Consider the following 12,160-nt stretch of genomic DNA (forward strand, 5'->3'; position numbering starts at 1 on the left):
CACTCATTGCTCCCTTCTCTCAATTCTTTGAGTAATATTATGTAGAATCGCTATCATATATTAGCATTGTAATGCTCTTTTATTATGTTTGTTTGTTAATTAGTTTTCTCAGTTAAACCCTATGTTTCTTGAGGGCAGGGATCACACTACTGACTTTTTTTTTTATATTGTGATATCAATATCGTAGCTAGACATCGAGTAAATACACAGAATGGAATTGAACTGAAAATGTTTAAATATTGCATGTAGCTTCAGAAAAGGAGGACATGCCAGGAAGTCATAACTATATCTGCTATCTAAATCCAAAAGTAACTTGATACAATTCATTTTCTTTGAACACTAGTATAGTAGGAGAAATAGTTTTAAAGTAAAAAAAAAAAAAAAAGAAGAAAAAAAGAAGAAAAGAAAAAAAGAAAGAAAAGAAAGAAAAGAAAAGAGAAGAAAAGAAAAGAAAAGAAAAGAAAAGAAAAGAAAAGAAAAGGAAATATTCTAAACTAGATTTTAAAATTTGACTTAGACGGGATCCCTGGGTGGCGCAGCGGTTTGGCGCCTGCCTTTGGCCCAGGGCGTGATCCTGGAGACCCAGGATCGAATCCCACATCGGGCTCCCGGTGCATGGAGCCTGCTTCTCCCTCTGCCTATGTCTCTGCCTCTCTCTCTCTGTGTGTGTGACTATCATAAATAAATAAAAATTAAAAAATAAAAATAAAAAAATAAAATTTGACTTAGAACAATGTTTAAAAAAATTTTTTTGGTCGGCACAATTCTGCATGACTTGATAATGTATTTCTTTTTTTTTTTTTTTAAGATTTTATTTATGTATTCATGAGACACAGAGGCAGAGACATATAGGCAGAGGGAGAAGCAGGCTCCCTGTGGGGAACCCGAGGCAGGACTCGATCCCAGGATACCAGGATGATGACCTGAGCCAAAGGCAGATGCTCAACACCTGAGCCACCCAGGTGCCCCAGTGATGTATTCTCTCCACTGCCAACTTTTTTATTGAACCCATGGATGATAAGCACATGATTTATTAGACTACAGTGGTTCTGTTCCTTTGTCTCTGAAAACCAGTCAGAGACTAGGGTAGTGGGGAGGAGGCTCAGAAGCAGACATGGGGCATCTTAGACTCTTCCAGCCCCTACCTTTGCTCCCCATAGTCAGACCAACCAACAGCATAGGCCATTGGCCTTACATCCAGTAGCTGAGAGAGGAGAAATCTTCCCCACTCTCATCCCAGGCTCCCCTGGACTCTGGGAGGCCACATATCTACTATCTACCCATCTCTCCCTGACTGAAAACAATAAAGGAACTACTTATTCCATCTTTCAAAAGCATACAAACAGGTGAGTCATGAGGTCAGGTACATTTATGATTGTTCCAGAATCTTTGCTTTATGAGCACTAAGCTAGAGAAACCAAAGAAATCATAATGGACAAAATTGTGATAGTAAGGGAATCTGGAAATATTTTTGTGTAGAAAACATATTTAACTCATTAAATGCTATATTTCTCTCTTGTCTTTCTCTAAGTCCAGAGTATAGGGAAGCAAGTATTATCTCTTCCAGCTTGCCTGGCCCTGGGCCCAGACAGGCCAAGTTTGCTCTTGCCAGCCCCAGTTCTCCCTTCTGCATTCTCTACCCAACTCAATGATACCCTTTGTATTTCTATCTCAGGCCCCTCCCACCTAAACTTCTCGCAGGTAAGATTCTGATATTTGTCATTTCCACGTCCCACATCCCATTATGCCATTATCCCCGGGACTTCTATGGGAAAGTAGACAATATTTTTTTTCCCCTATGGCAAAAAAATAGTTTGGCAATTAACTAGCAGGTGTGTATGGGGGAAGGGTATCACTCTGAGAGAAGAAAACAGCTCCCTGAAATCACATCATAAGGCAGGTCCAGTGTTACGGTCTGTCACATCCTCTCCTGAGAATGAAGAAATTATTCACAATTAGCAGAGAATATTGTGGAATGATATTCATGATATTCACTGACTTTAGTCATTCAAATCCTGGGCTGGTCTCAACTCTAATTAAACAGTTGAGAAAAAGAATACTAATTGTTGAGCATCCACTATGGGCCCAGGATGAGATATTTTAATCAAAAGATCCAGGCATAATCCTACTTCTAGGTTAAAAGAAAAATTACCGACATGAATAGTAAAAAAAAAAAAAAAAAAAAAAAAAACCTGCTTTCGAACAATAAAGCACTTCTTGTTATAAAAATCTGACTTGGTCTTACTCTTTTATCTGTGCATTATCTTATAGGAGCTAATCATTTGCTATCATTTCCTAGAACTGTACACGAGAGAAAGTGTTATGAGCATGAAGGCAGAAAGAATAATTAGAGTGGTTTCTAACAGAAGTTGGACAGATAAATGTCTCTAATCATCATTCTTTGATCACAAATGTCATTTATTCTTAACGTAATTTTCATTCCTGGTTTCTTCTCTCACTTATTAATAGCATTGAAATATCCTATTAGGTGTTACAAGATTTAAATTACTATAAATAAGTAATGAGCACTCTTCAAAAAGAAAGAGAGAGAGAGAATCCAGAAAATGTGAAGTTTTAAAATGAAGAAAGTAGTTTTTTGTGGTAAGGCCTTTGAAGTCCATACAACAAAGCAACAAGCATTTCTTGGTGTGTTATCCTGTCTGTACCTGACATCCCTGATGGCTCCTGAGCCTGACTTCTTTCTGTTCTTCATAACTCAGGGTTCAGGCTAGGTTGGGCACTAAAAGCTGCATTTCTGGTGATGACATCGCAGGCACAGTGGTCCATGTTGTGCCCGATCCCCCAGCTCCACTTCACTGCCAGCCACTCACAGAGTTCTCTGACCTTCATCACAGAGAAGAGGCACCAGTGTCCTCTCCAGCAATTACAGTGGACCTAAGGACTGAAGGATCTTTCTGGAATCACAAAGTTTTAAGGTTCAGGCTTTTAAAAGATTATATAAATTATATAAACACTTTAAAGAGAGGAAATGTAACATTAATTTGTTGTTCTCTACTAGGTGATTTAGAACCTATTACACAGTGAGTTACTTATTTATTAAGCTAATGACCCAATCAGTGAATGTTCATGACATGTCATCTTACTGAAAATCCTCAGACCATGAGTGGACCAAGTTCCATCCACAGAAATGAACTCTCTAGATTCACTATAGAAATGAGAAATATAGAACTTGCATGTTCCAGAAGGCTTATTCATTAGTTAGCTGCTACCGGGTTTCTTGAGAGTTAAACTTGAAATGAAAAGTGCCTCTCTAATGTATACATACATTGAAAACATTGATAGATCTTTTCCTTGCACTGATGTTTTTCTGATATACTGGTATGAGAGTGCCTGACCTCTTTCCTTCACTTTTAAAAGGGGAATAGCCTGCATGGCCTCTTGATATTGGCCCAGGTCATGATCTCAGGGTGCTGAAATTGAGCCCTGTGTTGGCTCCATGTCTAGCATAGAGCCTGCCTGAGATTCCCTCTCTTCTCCTCTGCATCCCCAACCCCCCCCCCCCATTCCCATACTCTCTCTCTCTCTTAATCAGTCAATTAATCAATAAAAGAGGAATAGATGTTGGCCACTAAATTTCCTGGCTATAGTGACCCATCTCAGCGTACATTTTATCTGGTCTTTCTTTGCCATGGGAGGCACATTTTCACTTTCAAGCCTCTTACATAATATAAAATAACACAATTATGACATCTGGCTCTAAGACTAAGAAATTGAAACCTATATAGTTGATTCCAACTTTCCAGGCATGGAGGCTGTTGAAAAATCTGAAGGTTTCCCCTACTCAGTTGCCACGAGTAAGAATTATGCTGACCTAAAGCTGGATTTAAAATGAGCAACTTTAGAATATCCAGCTAAACTCTTCTACCACAGAAACCTAAAGTGTCCTTTTCTGATATAGATACTTTAAGGACATAGATTCTAATTTCGTAAGTTGTCTGACCATGAAAATCTTACCCATTAGTAAGTTTATCTTACTTAGCACTAAAAAGATGTTAGGAAATGAAATCTATTATTTCAACACTATCTATTGTCAGGGATATAAAATTAAAGGTCTAAAACTCATCTTCTTCAAGGTTATTATAAGATCTTTTTGTTAGAACAGAAATAAGTTCGGTGGTGATGGTTTTGGAAATCAAAAAGAGTAAAGTGCACATGTTATCCTGTTAGGTGTCTTTAGAAGAAAGGGCACTTGAATAAGGAAAAGAAAAGACATAGATCTCTGGAGAGTATAATAGCACCAGAGGCTGTGGGTAGAGCTTTGAACTACTTGTGTCCTGTGCTTGAAATATCACCAACATTTCCAAAAGCTAACTTTATAGATTTTGATTTGTATTTGACTACTCAGCATGAAATGGACTGAGATTTTTCTGTAACCCTAAAAGCTATAGAAAAACACATATTTTCTATTTGCTGTTAAGGACTATTAAGAATGACAGATTTATATGACTATAATGATGGTTATGTAAATTTGTATTCTAACTGAAGTCCAGATTCTGGCTGTATCTTGCCATTCTTAACACAACATAGAATGGTCTAGATAATATTAGCTCAAAAAAAAAAAAAAGCACAAAAATCTTCAAAATGTTTATCATTAAGTTATAACTTAAATAATAGCGGCCTATGCTTAAAGAGATGTCACCCTCATACACAGAGATCATTTGTTTCTTGAGAAAATCCTACCAATTCTGGAAGACCAGGCATTGATCAAACACTGTGACTCAAACTTGGATTTAATCAGCTAATGTTGACATTAGCAAGTATCTAGTATAAGCTGTAACATGTGGATGTCAGAGTAGAAAGGATACATATACTTTTAGAATGGTAAAATAAAAAATACAAATGGGAAAGAAAAATAGACTCATATACTCAAAATAGTAAAGAAACTCTATCCAGGGAGTCACAGAGAATGTTAGGACAGTGATTTTAGGAAATTCAGCCAGGAGGATTGTTCGATTTATTTTCAAGATTTATAATCTTTGGAGCAAAAAGTGATAATTACAGATGTTTGACAAAATGCAACTGATAATCAAAGTGCTGGGTAAAGGAGAAAACCTGAGTAGGAGCTGCAGTGTAAAGACCACATGTAAAGGGGAATATTCAGAAAATGCTCTTTCTGGTGTTGGGAGATTGTATATAAAGCTTGAAACTGTTGTATAAAATGAGGACTTGGAGCAGGTAGAAAGCATAAGAGCACAAGAAACTCAAAATGAGGACATTCTTTGAAGCCCTCACTCAGATCACTGTTTATAACCAGCTGTCTGCTTAAGGTCAGTTTGAGTTCTAAACACTGAACAGGTTTGTACTGGTGTATGAGTCCAGAAGCAGGCAAGAAATGAGTCTGTTATCAAGAATTCTGAAACAATCTTGCATAAACAGTACTTGGAACCGAAGTACTAAATGTTACCTCAGCATTCACCTACCCATTCTTTGAAGTGCATTTCGAATGCAATTTCATTAATATGAAATGCAATTAACACTTAAGAAAAAAAAAAACCCATCATGCCAAGTACTGTACTATCTATACACTTCGGTATATTTTGCTATTGCTGTTTTTGTTGTTCTTAAAAGTCAATTCTCACTACAGTCAGTTTGTTTTTTTAATAAACATCTGCTGTATATTCCTAATGTGGAAACTAAGTACAGAGAGGCTTTTGAGTAACATGCTCAAAGTCACACAGTTAGCAGACGGTGGAGCAACGATTGAACCCAGATGGTCTCATTCCCAAACCACTTCATGGCACTCATTTCCCAATCACCTTTCCTAATGGTCCCCTACCAGATGCAATGATTTCTTCCTCTGAATTTCACAACATTTTCTCACACTTCTCGTATCTTGCGTAGTTCTTAACTATAATTACTTGACTACTTGTTGCATTCTCTCAACTAGATTATAAACTTGTTGAGACGTATAATTATCTCTGCCTCTCCTTCAGTTGTCCCCAAGGCCTATTTAATGCCCCACACATAGTAAAGTGTTCAATAGATTTTGGTCATGGAATTGAATTAAGTGGGGTGAAGGGCTGATCTGTCTAATTACTCACCACTACCCCATCCATACTATGGAAATCACAGCCAAGTGGACCTGCTCAATCCTCTCTCTCACCCTGAAGAGAGGTGATAGAGAGCTGAACAAGGTAATGCAACCAAGAGCAAGTTTCCATTTTCATCTCATTTTCTCTCCCTACTTCCCCAACAAAATCGACCTACATAAAGCGAGATCTTTAATTTATTTAATCTGATTCCCTGGCATTTCATGTTCTAGGATAACCTTTAAGAGATTAGACAAATGCTAGCAAAACTCAATATTCTACTGAAGTCTGGCTGGAGTAAAAGTCAATGGCAGCTAAAGATAGCTTACAAATGGACATACTCTCATTTCTAATAAACTCTGGTGAAATGTGAGAGAGTGGTTATAGTACCTTCCAGAAGACCCAGAAGGAGTACAGGACTAGAAGCCTGAACTGCTCAGGTGAGGGGCCAAAGTCTACCTTAGTACCTTCCTGACTTCCTCTTACCTATTCCTGCACCTAAGGAGCTACCAGCATTATGCTCTGTATTCACCGCTTGGAATAACGTTAAAAATAAACTTCTGGGGCACCTTAGGCTCAGATCATGATTTCAGAATCTTGGAATCAAGCTCTGTCAACGTCAGACTCCCTTGCTCAGTAGGAAGCCTGCTTCTCCCTCTCCCCCTGCCTGCTGCTCCCCTGCTTGTGCTCTCTTTCAAATAAATGCATTTAAAAAAATTAAAATAAGTTTGTTTTTCTGTCTTCTTGCACAACCAACTCCAACTCCTTTTGCCCAAAGTTATAAGCATTTGAAAAGCCTCTTTGCCTTTTGCTTAAGGCCAGGCCTCCAGGACTGGATTCCTCTCATAGGATTAACTCTGCAACGATTGGTCAGCTTCTGGGCCACCCACCAGTAGAGAAGTAAACACAAAAGCAGAATAATTTTACAGCCAATCTTCTGCCAGCTGAAACATATTAAAAAGTTAAAGAAGCTAAACCTCAAAATCATAAAATTAGAGAATGTTAGAAATGACAGTCTTTGATGACCCCATATTCCAGCCCCCTTCTGTTTCCTTGAAGACACTGAAGTTCACTGAGGGGACGTGATTTATTCAAAACCATACACAGAAAGAAAGAACTGCTGCCACATGAAACCATGTGAATTAATTTCGAAAACATTATGTTGAATTGAGTGAAAGAAGTCAGACAGAAAAGAATGCATACTTTATTATTCCTTTAAGTTCCAGTATAGGACAAACTAAGCTATGGGGAAAGAAATCAATGTTTGCCTGGGGGTGGGGGGTGGGGTATGAGCCCAACTGGGGCCCAAGAGAACTTTTGGTAGTTTTGAAAATGTTCTGTACTTTGACTGGGCTGCTAGTGACACAGTGGACCCAAGTGTCAAAACTCATCTCACTGTACCACTAAAATCTATTCATCTTGTTGTGTGTAAATTGAGTCTCAACAGACTGATTTTAAAATATATATATATTTTGTTATTAAAAGCTGCACAGGGTGTGAGAGGTGGTGCTGACATGGGGAGTCAAGCGATGTGCCTCCCAGGCCAGGCCTGTTGGGCTCCACCACCCTTCTTTCAATTCTTTTTCTTCCTGATTCAGATGGTCTCTTCAGTACCAAATCTTGGTGACTGGTTCTGGATGACTCACTGAAGCAGCATAACAAAGAACATGAGAGGTATCCAATGGGGTCCACAGTTAAATCCAAGAGATTAAACCATAGGCTCACAACTACTCTAGAGACAGCCATGACTTATGCAAATTTCAAACAAGATGAAATAATCATTATCAGTCCCCCCAAAAGGAGGGGGCTAGTAAATGAGTGAGCTAAAGAATATTAGGTGCCATTGGTAATTCTAGATGTAATATGAAAGAATCAAAGTGCTCCCCATTTAGTTCTTCTCAAGCCTGCAAGGGCCTCATCTAGTCACACACTGTAATTATAATGTATCCCTCATTATGGCGTGTGTAGCAAAAGTATGCAAGTGAGACTTGGAAAGATAGACTTGTCAGGATTGCCTGTGCGTTAGTGCTATATATAGATGTATAGCTTTTCTCTGGCTTTTCTGGAATTCTTCCCTTTAGGCTGTGGTCTCTTCCTTTTGAGAAGGTGAACTCTGTTTCATCAGAGGCCTTCCTCAAAGAAGAAAGGGCTTTTGACACCAGTGGACTTGAATGTTCTGCCTATGAAAACCAGGGCTAACTAGAGAACTCTTCCTGACCTCCAGGCCTGCTACATCTTCATCCCTCATGCCTGCAGCAGGCACCTTATATACAGTGCTTAGGATTCCCCTTGGCTGCAAAAGCTTGGTGATAATCCGTAAGCCCCATTTCCTAGAAGAGCCATTTTGCACAGCCAGAATCATAACGTGAGACAAGCAGAGCAGTTGGCTCGGGTTCCAGATTTTGCCCTTGTATCCATACCTTTCCTAGCAACTTACAAATGATTATCTGCTAAAGGGAAATAACTTGATGTCCTTTGGGAAAGGCACCTCTGTTTTAAAATCAGTCTTTTGTCCTGCTTATCCCAGATGTTAGTGGTAACACATATATTCCATACTTTCAGAAAAGAAAACATTCTTACGAAAAAATATAATACCAAAGCCTCAACCCTTTTGATTATTGAAATCTGTGGTTAGGGGCACCTGGGTGGCTGCCGGTTAAGTGTCTGCCTTTGACATGGATCATGTTCTCAGGATCTGATTTTTTCCTCTCCCTCTACCCAGCCCCCCATCTGCTCATGCGTGCTCTCTCTCTCTCAAATAAATAAAATCTTTAAAAAAAAAAAAAGGAATTCTTTGCTTTGTGCCAGTAAACCACATTGAAAATTCCACAAAAAAAAATCTAGATCTTGAATCTTTGAAGACATCCATGCATTGATTTGTTGCTCATTTATTTGCTTGCTTCCTACATTTCTTGGGGTTTTAAACTACTTTTATTTATTAAAAGTACAGACAGTTCCTGATGGCCGGCATATTTGTAAAAATATTTATTATTGTACACTCCTCAGATTACTAACTGCTATCCTAAATGCAGAAACTGATTTCCATGGTATTTAAAACAAATATATTCCAGCTCTGAAAATTAGTCTAAATATTCATTCAATCACTGAAGAAATAAATATGATGGGCAAATGAATAATATGAAGGCTTTGTCTAGAGGACTCATAATAGCTGGGAAAAACTGCAGAAAAAGCAATGGATATCACATTTAAAACTTCTTCTCAGAGGAGAAGCACATTTAGAAATTACTACTCACTTTTGGTCAGTCTGACTTACTCTTTTCAACACTTGTGTCTCATTTCCAACCAACTGAAGTATCAAAGTAAGTAATGACAATTTTTATACCCATTATTTCTAGGTAATACAATGTCCTGAGGCTTGAAGTGTTCCCTAAACTGAAATTTAAGTACATTATGGGAGAATTGTTCATTAGTCTATGATATGTACTCATGTGTCTTTAAATTTCATTTTAATCATTTGTACTAATTGACAGACTATATCCCCTGGAAACCCTGAAAAATCTACTAATAGGCAATTGCTTCATATGTCAGTGTGATCATTTGCATTTCTAAACCTTTAATCTCATTAGATACTTAATATTTCTCTTGTTATTTAACAGTGGAGCAAAATTTGAGTGCCATTTTGCTGTTTATGACATTTGCCAAAAAAGGAAAAAGCTTCTTTAATGCTAGTAAAAAGCAATATGATGATAATGGTATTATTTAAGTATTATTATATCAGTAATAGCACTGATGGGCAATAACCTGACTTCTGCTCTTGGGTCTGCCAATCAATTATTTTTGGGGTTTTGGACAAGTCACTTCTGTGAATCTCAATTTTCTAACCTTTAAAAAGGAGATGTGAGCATCTGGTCAATTACAGGGATACTGTGCATCTTATACACATTAACACTTTCAAAGCATTTTAATTTGTTGCTATACTCCAGTTGTACAGAAGTTCCCTTCTAGTTAACAATGGTAGCCCCCTCCCCATATCCACCATCACCACCATCATCATCGTTATCCTTATTGGCATAGACATAGGAAGAAGGTGCCCAATAAAACATGACTAAGGGATACTTCTGGAACAAGGTAAATAGGTTTCACAATGTATGCAATTCCTAAGGCTTCCCTTAAAAAAGTACAACAAATTGGGTGGCTTAAAACAAAGAAGTCTTATTTAAGTTCTAGAGGACAGATGTCTGAAATCAAGGTATCAGCAGCTCCTTCCAAAAGCTCTAGAAGAGAGTCCTTCCAGCTCCTGGTGTTCCTTGACTTGTAGAAATAATCCTAGTCTCTGCCTCTGTCCTCCCATGAGCCTGCTCCTTCACGTGTCCCAATATCCCTTTCCTTCCTCTCATAAAGACACCATGTGTCATGTGTCATGTGCCCTAAATCCACACCCTAAATCCAGAAAGATTTCATCTTGGGATACTTAACTGTTTACATCTGCAAAGACCCTATTTACAAAAAAGTTCACATTCTGAACTTTTGGACATAATTTTGTGGACATAATTTTGGAGGAACATTGCTAGTTCCAGGCTGACTAGGGACCTGTATTAAGAAAAAATGGTAAGGCTGAATTCAGGATTAGTAGGAAAAAATATCATAATCATGAGCAAGATACAGGAAAGTGAGCACACACTTGTTATGTGCTTGTCATCACTAAACACTTATCTACAAGGGAACTGAGACCTAAAGAAGATTTGTCACTGCCCCTGGTCACTCAGTGGCAAAGTTGCACTAGAAATAAAATCCTCTGACTCAAAATTCTTTCCACTACACAATTTAATAATCTCTCATCTCAACACCTCTTTAGAAGTTATTAGTAAAAATATAAATATAAGACCTTGAAAATTACTGACACCTTAATACTTATGTTGATTTAATTGGTCAGATTAGAGTCGTTAAGAACCATCTGGCTGACTTCCAGTTCCAGCTCTAATAGAGGAATTGGTATTGTACTAACCTTCCACTTGAGAAAAAAACAAAAGCTGGGTAAAATTTAAAGGGAAACTTTGAAAGTTTTGAAGAGTTGGGGGTAGCAGATGTCTATACTTTAAGGAAAGTATTACTAGTAATGAAAGACATTTCATGAGGAAAAAGTATGGTTCAAAGGGCCAATTCAATAGGAATATTTTTTAAAAATTCTTAAATTTGTAAGCATCTAATAATGTACCTTTAAGTATATAAAGAAAAGAAATATAATTAAAAGGGCACATAGGCAAATTCATACTTATAGTCAAAAGTTTTTCAAATACCTCTGTTTCTCATGAATATAATAAAGCAGACAAAAAATCAGTAAGGACATAGAAGATTGTACAAGATTTAAAAACTTAATTGATATATAGAACCATTTACCTAATTACTGAAAAAGGCACATTCTTTTCAAAGAAACATTGAGTTTTACCAAAACTGAACATTTGCTTGGGGCATAGAGCAAGTCTACACAAATTTCAGGAGACTGAAATCATTTAGAGTATGTCCTCTGACCACTGTGGAATTCAGGTACAAATTCAGGTCCCCCAAAGCTTAAATAGAAAAAGCCCCCACATATTAGGTTGTAAGCAAAGCACTTTTAAATAATCATGAGTAAAAGAAGAGATCAGTAAAAATCAGAAAATAAATTGAAATAAATAATAATAATAATTCTACATATTAAAACCTCTAGGATATAAAAAATAACTTGTGGAGAGTAGCTAAAACTATCTGTTGAGGAACATTGAGAGCTTTGAGTGCATATATGAGAAGAAAAAGGAAACAATGATAAATGAAGCTAGGAGGAAATGAAAATTAAATCCACAGAGAGTAGAAAGAAAAATTTTTAAGTGGTAGAAAAGAACTGTATCCAGAGAAAATCAACAAACCTTAACATTCATTCATTGAAAAGACCAATAAGGACTGATAAACTTCTAACAAAAATAAACAAAAAATTTTTAAAAAAGAGGAGACAAATAAACCATATTAGGAATGAAAACATCCTAAAGACAATTATACATAAAATCAGGGGATATCGTGAACAACTTTATACCAATACATGTAAGAGTGTAGATAAAATGCAAATTCATTGAAAAATAGCTAATTTAAAACTGATACAAGAATAAATAGGAGAT

At 37.2% G+C, this 12,160-nt stretch overlaps 1 protein-coding gene across 3 annotated transcripts in view; it reads right to left on the bottom strand.

Moving 5' to 3' along the window:
• The window catches only part of ZMAT4 (zinc finger matrin-type 4), a 364,991-nt gene that overhangs the window by 65,680 nt on the left and 287,151 nt on the right, over positions 1-12,160 (bottom strand). The window lies entirely within an intron of this gene.

Source organism: Vulpes lagopus, chromosome 4 (genome assembly GCF_018345385.1).
Source record: "Vulpes lagopus strain Blue_001 chromosome 4, ASM1834538v1, whole genome shotgun sequence".
In the NCBI taxonomy this organism is placed as follows: Eukaryota; Metazoa; Chordata; class Mammalia; order Carnivora; family Canidae; genus Vulpes; species Vulpes lagopus.